Below are 8351 nucleotides of genomic sequence, written 5' to 3' on the forward strand. Positions count from 1 at the left end.
TCACAAGTTGGTGTTAATTGAACTGACGTCATAAAATGCCTGACCATTGTCTTGCTGGAGTCATGCTGTCTATCAGTACCCTTTCTGCAAAGTGCTCACAGAAAGGTCAATTCTGGATTGTTTACGTAAGATAACTAGCTGAGAAGAAGAAAGAACACCTGTTGTTTGCTGGGGAAGGTGGGGGTTGTGCAAGACACTACCCTGAGAGTATTTATGAAAAATAAATACACCCTGAACTATGTTCGTGAACTTTACAAAGCTAACAGAAACTTGTAATCAGACGGAAATAATTATCTGAAATAGAAGGCACTGTAAAAGCGAAGAGGCTATATCGTTTTTCGATATTTGAGGATAGAAATGTTCTCGTGGTGGATTGTACCTTTCAGTTCCTCATCACCATGTTTTGACTCTTCTGTCATCTCTACCTCTTGCATGATGGCAGAGGCGGGAACAGAACATGTCTTGAGTGGTGCTGGTCTTTGATGATCGCTGCTGATGACGGACAGCAGCGCTCCCTGCACATGTTTTCGATGGTGGGGAGAGTTTTACCTGTGATGTTCTTCCTTTGAAGAGTGTTCCGCTCAGAAGTATTGGTGATGCAATACGCGGGCATGATGCAGCCGGAGAGCACACTTTTCACGACACAACTGTAGAATTTTGCTCAGGTGTCCGATTACACACTGAACATCTGCAATGTCCATAGGAAGTAGACACCCTGACGTTCTTTTTCACGATGTTTTCAGCATGTCGCCTTTCGGAAAGGTCCTTCGCGAGATTGAATCCCAGGAATATAAATTTCTTTACCTTCTCCACCTCTGATTCCCAAATTATCACTGGATCGTACACCTCTTGATTTACTTCCTTAACATAAACATTCAGCGCATTTGGACATGGTGACCTTAATTGAGAGTTTGATGTTAGTACCTTATTCAGAGTTTCAATCTCTTTCCTGTGTGGCGACTCGTGGTCCAATATTTTACAATCCACTGCCTAGATATCATGAGCAAATTTCTAAATGGTGCTGTTGTCATACCATTTCAGGTCACAGTGTTCATCAGCAACCCTCTGGTATTCCGCTGCTGACGGAGGTTGTGGAGGGAATGTTCAAAGCAATCAGAATTGATTGTGGCAGGGAAGTGATAATATGCAGAATTAATGGCACAGTGGCTATTCAGGCCCAGATCCTGATGTTTTTTGGATTAGGTTTTCAGGAATAATGCTGTTGACTGTCGAACTGTAGTCAATAAAGAGAATCCAGAAGAACGCGGATCGTCACCCTGGTGGCGAGTCATTGTCCAAAGTCACTGCAGGCAGAGGGTTGACCATATTCACTGTAGGTGGTGTCATTTAAAAACACTTTTTATTTTTTTGTTCAAAATAAATCATTCAATTAGATTCAAAATATTAATGATACATAATATTTATCCGTTATAATTCCCCACCCGCAATCCTAACCCACCCACCCTTCCCATATCCCTCTAAACTACCCCAAAGTTTAAAAAAAACCATAGAAAGTAGAAGATAGAAGAGGAGATTAATTCCAATCATCAACTATTGCCATGGCTTGGTGCAACCCCAAATACTGAGGGGAAAAAACCTATTACAAATTCAAACCCATACATCCCAAATACAGACTCAAAACTTTAACAAAATCTGACTAATTTTTACATAAACTACACGTTATCTTTTCCAATGGAATAGAAGACCACATTTCCAAATGCCACTGTGAGAGATGGGAAAATTGACCTAAAATTATGAACATGGAAGAAACTAAAGTTCATCAGTAAAATGGCTGAAACCAGTTCAAACAGGATAAGTTTGGGGCTTAGGATGCAGGAAAGCAGAGTCAGCACGATTAACATAAGAATCTTCTATCCTTTGTGACAAGACCATAGGACTAAGATAAGGAATGGTAAGGTACAATAGAATGTAGGAAGTTGAGGTAGTCTGGATCAGATAAGGGTCTCCTAGCCCTGGACAGAAGTACCAAGTCATACATTTCTAATTAGCTAACCATACACAGATTTATACATATGAAATTAGCCAACCCTAGATAGAATGAGTCAACTCTGCATATCAAGAGACTGTAGCCCCGAGAATCAGGAAGGTGTGAATAAGGACAATGACATGAAGGGACACCGACAGGATAACCCCCCCTGGTTCTCCAAGTATACTGAAATTGCACGTAGGCAGGCAGGATTGCCTAATGCCAAACCTCTCCAGCAGGAGGCAGAAGAATGTAAGGGGGAGGGTATTCCTACACTGAAATCAACTGTATAAAAGTTGGGTGAGCCCCAGTGTGTGTGTGTATTCCCAGGGTAAGGGGAAGCACCCAACTTTGCACTGTTGTAGTAATAAATGTTCTTTGTTCTCAATTTTTGTCTCGAGCAATTTCTTTAAAGGTACTTTAATTCCTAACAAATGGGGGCTCGTCCGGGATCACACTCCCTCCACTGACAGAGTGCCCCGACGACGAGAGTAGGTGCACCCCGGCTGATTCAGCTGGACTCACGGGCGACGGGTGGCTGGTCAGTGGAAGAAGCGAGTGATATCCGAGAAGAGGCATTGAGAACAAACGGCGGAAGGACGCGCGCTAGAGCAGTACTGCCAGAACTCGGTAAGAGTATTTTACTTGTTCCTAAGTATGGGAATAGCGGGCAGTAGAGATGAGAGTCCTGACACAGGACGTGACCACCAGATAGCTACGTACAGCCCGCTTGGGATGATGTTATCTGAGTGGGGCACAGGAAAGACCCGCGGTAAAGACAAACTGACGACGGTCAGGTATTGTTGTAATGAATGGGTGGGATACCCGGTTAAAGGGAGCTCCGTGTACTGGCCAAAATTCGGATCCGAGGATGAATGGATGTGTGAAGCTTTGAACTTATGGCTCTATCAAAACCAGCCAGACAATGTTGAGAGCAGGGAATATGCAGCCTGCTGGCTCAAGGGATCCATTGAACAGCTGGTTTTGAATGAGAAAGAATCCAGGGATAAGAGAGAGGAGGAACCTCTTGTCCCTGAATCACAGGGTTGGGATGTGTTACATTCCCTCCCTCCACCCTATGTTCCTCCTATGCCGGCTCCTATCTTTCCTTCCCCTCCTATGACCTACCCTTCTGCACCTTCCCCACCTCCCCCACCACTAGAGAAGAGAGAAGAGAGCAGGAGTGGTATGATAACTTGCTCACAAAGCACTCGATTACCACCTCTGTTGGCAGGAGAGAGAGGTAACTTTAATTCAGAACAGCGTGAGACTCTTCAGGAAGAAAGGGCAGAACCCTTTGATTCATTTCCCAGGGAGCAGGAACCCAGACCTAATAAGCTAAGAAACCAATTGGATGAGACCACTGCGGGAAGTTCCCATGGGAGAGGGTCTCGGTTTCGTAAATGTGCCCCTGACCAGTACTGAAGTGCGTAACTTTAAGAAAGAACTGACCTCCCTGATAGAAGATCCCCAGGGATGTGCCGAACAGTTAAGACCAATTTTTGGGACCATATATATATACAATATGGGGGTCTCGACATAGAATCCCCAGCAGGGGAACAATTGGTACTAACAGGTTTTGTTACCAACTCAGCCCCAGACATTAAGAGAAAATTACAAAAGACAGAAAATTGGCATGAGCAGGGAATAACCCAGCTTCTACAGATCACACAAAAAGCATTTGTCCAGACATCTGAGGATAAGCAGAAAGCAAAGGCTAACATTTTGATGCAAGCAGTTAAAGGAATAGTAGATGAGTAACATGAAAAAAGGCAGGGACTGTGTGCCAGCTCCTGAATGTTGGGAGAAGTGCAGGGAGTGGGAGAGTAGAGACCAGAGATAATTTCATAAATCACGACTTCCCACTTCAGTCACTGACCAATATTGATTAAAATTCATGCTAAAATTTAAATGTCATAAAGGATCATTTTTCAATACTGTAGAATTAGCGAATTTAACTACCAGTTAATTCCAATTTATGAAATAAATTGTATTTAAATGTGATTTTGCACAGGGAGTACCTGAGAGTTGAGTGATGTTATAACATTTGCAGGGAGAAATGTTTGCGCAAATAGGGTGAGTTCTATACATCTTAACTTTAAGTGTATGTGAGATAAAGAAAGGATCTGATGTGTAAAGTGGCTGGATCAGCCAGTTGAAGGGGGAGTGTGCATGTCCCTTTAAGTGCACTGTAGCACTTGAAATTGAGGCTTCAGGCTCTTGTCTTGCAGTTAGAGGTATGGAGCCCTATCAACACATTTAATACATTTCTTCTACACATTCAGCAGTCAAGGTCCGTGAGTTTAAAGATCACCCACCTCTGGAGAATAAAGATACCTCTGGGGATTCCTATGGGGATTCCTATAAGTTTAATCATTCATTTCTCTGGTGCATTTTCCTCTGGAGTGAAATTAATGCCTCAGCACAATTTCTCTGTATTGCCGCTGTTATTTAATTCATGATAACTTTCCCCCATTCATCAGGTTTATATTTAAATCCGGTAGTGCGGAAGTTACATTGTAAATAATCACGGAGGTAAACCCAGCGCGACTGGATTCAGCTTAATGGAGAAATAAACCTGCGAACTGGTCTATGGTGCTGTGTGAGTACTGCAATAGGTGGAATATGATTTAAATTGGTGGCATAGTTCAGAACAATTGGGTGCATAAGAATAATAATATCATTAAGAACTCACAGATCTTGTACCGGATGCTATTCAGTACATCTTGACTTAAGGACTGGAGAAATTGGCATGTTAGAATGAGATTGGCATGGTACCAACATTTCTTGATTCAATAATGACTCCACAAGCTCCAGGATTCATGCAGCAGAACTTTTAAGTGGAATATAATAGAAACTAGCCTGTACTTAAATTATTGTGTGTGCAATCTTCATAAGAACATCTTTTAACTTTTTTTGGTGCCTGTTTTACAGACTGTTTTAAATAAGGCCAGCTCCTGTGAACTGTGGCACAAGGCATTTTACTTAAGGCAGAACTAAAGGTTTAATATGTTTCAAGTTCTCTTGCAGGGGCTCTTGTGCTGCAATGTCTGTTATGTACTCACTCTAACAAATTGGAGGGTTGTGCCCCATACAGACAAGCAGCTCCAACTGCATTTTAATAAGGTCTAACATATTCAAAACCCATGCAAATATGGTTTGTGTTTCATTTTACAATTTTTACACTAACACAAAGGAAAGTCAGATTGTTATTCATTTTATTAAAATCTAGTGATTGGTTATATGTAAAAGCATGGCAAGAGGATCAACTAAAACCTGCCTGGGATGGTCCCTTCTGTGTACTTTTAATTACAGACACCGCAGTAAGAACAAGAGAGAAAGGCTGGACCCACATTCAAAGAATTAATGACAAAGTGCCATAATGTTACAATTTTATTCGTTTTTTTAATGGTTTATTCAGTTTTGTGTATTTTATTGCTGTTTTCAATGAGCTTTACATTTATCGTGGTTTATTCAGTTTTGTGTATTTTATTGCTGTTTTCAATGAGCTTTACATTTATCGTGGTTTATTCAGTTTTGTGTATTTTATTGCTGTTTTCAATGAGCTTTACATTTATTGTGGTTTTATTCAGTTCTTCTTGCATTTTATTGCAGTTTTCAATGAGCTTTACATTTTTTGTGTTTTATTAAGTTCTTATTGTATTTTAATGAGCTTACATGTATTCTTCATTGTTGTTTACTAATTTCTTTGGAATATTGTTCGTTAATGTTTTAAGCCCCCCTGGAATAGGGGCAGCAGAGGTTACAATTCAGCTCCTTTAGAATGTAGACAGGGCATAGATTTAATGTATAGTCATAACGGGATATAAGGGATCCCAATACGGACCAGGGGAATTAAACAGCTTTAGTGGAGTACTCTCGATGTTTTAAGTACTTCTGGAGAAGGGGTAGCAGAGGTTACAGATTGTACTGTTTTTCAGGCTAGAGAGGGCATAGAGGCAAGGTATTTAGAATACGGATCAGGGAAACACAGTGGGGATAGGCAGTCACACAGTGAGGCACCTGTGTACACAGACTAACCGCAAAACAAACAATGTACATTTCACACAAAGGGGGAAACTAACAAGCTAACCGCAAAACAAACAGACACTTCACACAACCACGAGACACATAATCCCCCAGCTGGCTCTCTCTCTCTGATCATCCCTGAAGGGGAACACCTGTTTTCAGGGAGCTGCTGCTCATCTGGTGGTTATATAACGTGGAAAGGAGCGAAGTAGAGTGCAGGGTGTCAAAATCCTCACAAAGGACATTGGATTGTACATGTAGCAGAGAGAGAGAGAGTTGATACATATGCTAATGTACACAGACAGGCTGCAACTCACAAGTTCAATGAATGTTAGCAGACAAGCTGCAACACACAGTTAAATCACAAGAAACAATCCCCCCCCAGCTTGGTCTCTTTTCATCACCCCATGAAAGGGAGCACCAGTTTCCAACAACGTGAGCTGCTTGACACTTTAATATCAGGCTCCAAACAGCCTTCGGAGATCGGTGGCCCTAGGGTTCGGGGCTGAAGGGGACATCAGATACTAGCCACAATCAAACGGAACCGCCTGACTACTGCTACTCGTTCGCTGCTGAAGGCAGCGCTTCTCATAGACTGCGACTCGTTCGCTGCTGAAGGCAGCGCTTCTCATAGACTGCGACTCGTTCGCTGCTGAAGGCAGCGCTTCTCATAGACTGCGACTCGTTCGCTGCTGAAGGCAGCGCTTCTCATAGACTGCGACTCGTTCGCTGCTGAAGGCAGCGCTTCTCATAGACTGCGACTCGTTCGCTGCTGAAGGCAGCGCTTCTCATAGACTGCGACTCGTTCGCTGCTGAAGGCAGCGCTTCTCATAGACTGCGACTCGTTCGCTGCTGAAGGCAGCGCTTCTCATAGACTGCGACTCGTTCGCTGCTGAAGGCAGCGCTTCTCATAGACTGCGACTCGTTCGCTGCTGAAGGCAGCGCTTCTCATAGACTGCGACTCGTTCGCTGCTGAAGGCAGCGCTTCTCATAGACTGCGACTCGTTCGCTGCTGAAGGCAGCGCTTCTCATAGACTGCTACTCGTTCGCTGCTGAAGGCAGCGCTTCTCACAGACTTCGTCGGGACAACACTTACAAAGGTCGTGTGCTTCAAAGACACTGCTTCAATATTTCAACGTAGGGGATGGACTAGACTTTTTACTGAGAACTGGAGCCTGATACTCCAAACCCTAATAAGCAGCTGGACTCACTCCCCTGACCTTCATGGTGCTCCCCTACCTAAAGACTTTACACAGACATTACAATTCGGTTATTGACCAGCTGGGTAAAACTACACCTTACACTTGAAAGATCAGTGTTACTGATCTAAAAGAAAAGTGAGGAAAAGGGGGGGGGGGGGGAATCAGTCACACTGATACTAGTAACCAAAGATCAGTAACACTGATCATGGTGAAAGATCAGTATTACTGATCTAAAAGAAAAGTGAGGATTGTGAGAGATGGGAAAATTGACCTAAAATTATGAACATGGAAGAAACTAAAGTTCATCAGTAAAATGGCTGAAACCAGTTCAAACAGGATAAGTTTGGGGCTTAGGATGCAGGAAAGCAGAGTCAGCACGATTAACATAAGAATCTTCTATCCTTTGTGACAAGACCATAGGACTAAGATAAGGAATGGTAAGGTACAATAGAATGTAGGAAGTTGAGGTAGTCTGGATCAGATAAGGGTCTCCTAGCCCTGGACAGAAGTACCAAGTCATACATTTCTAATTAGCTAACCATACACAGATTTATACATATGAAATTAGCCAACCCTAGATAGAATGAGTCAACTCTGCATATCAAGAGACTGTAGCCCCGAGAATCAGGAAGGTGTGAATAAGGACAATGACATGAAGGGACACCGACAGGATAACCCCCCCTGGTTCTCCAAGTATACTGAAATTGCACGTAGGCAGGCAGGATTGCCTAATGCCAAACCTCTCCAGCAGGAGGCAGAAGAATGTAAGGGGGAGGGTATTCCTACACTGAAATCAACTGTATAAAAGTTGGGTGAGCCCCAGTGTGTGTGTGTATTCCCAGGGTAAGGGGAAGCACCCAACTTTGCACTGTTGTAGTAATAAATGTTCTTTGTTCTCAATTTTTGTCTCGAGCAATTTCTTTAAAGGTACTTTAATTCCTAACACCACTGTTGAATATTTAAAGCAGTCTAATTTTTCCAAGTAATTGCCAAACATTTTCTTGCAACAGCTAATGCCAATCTCAGAAAAACAATTTGAAACTTTTCTAATTTTAATTCCCAACTCATTTTATTAAGGACTCTTAATAAATACCATAGGGTTAAGCAAAATTTTATATTTAAATAAACCTCCT

Source organism: Narcine bancroftii, chromosome 4 (assembly GCF_036971445.1).
Source record: "Narcine bancroftii isolate sNarBan1 chromosome 4, sNarBan1.hap1, whole genome shotgun sequence".
Lineage (NCBI taxonomy): Eukaryota > Metazoa > Chordata > Chondrichthyes > Torpediniformes > Narcinidae > Narcine > Narcine bancroftii.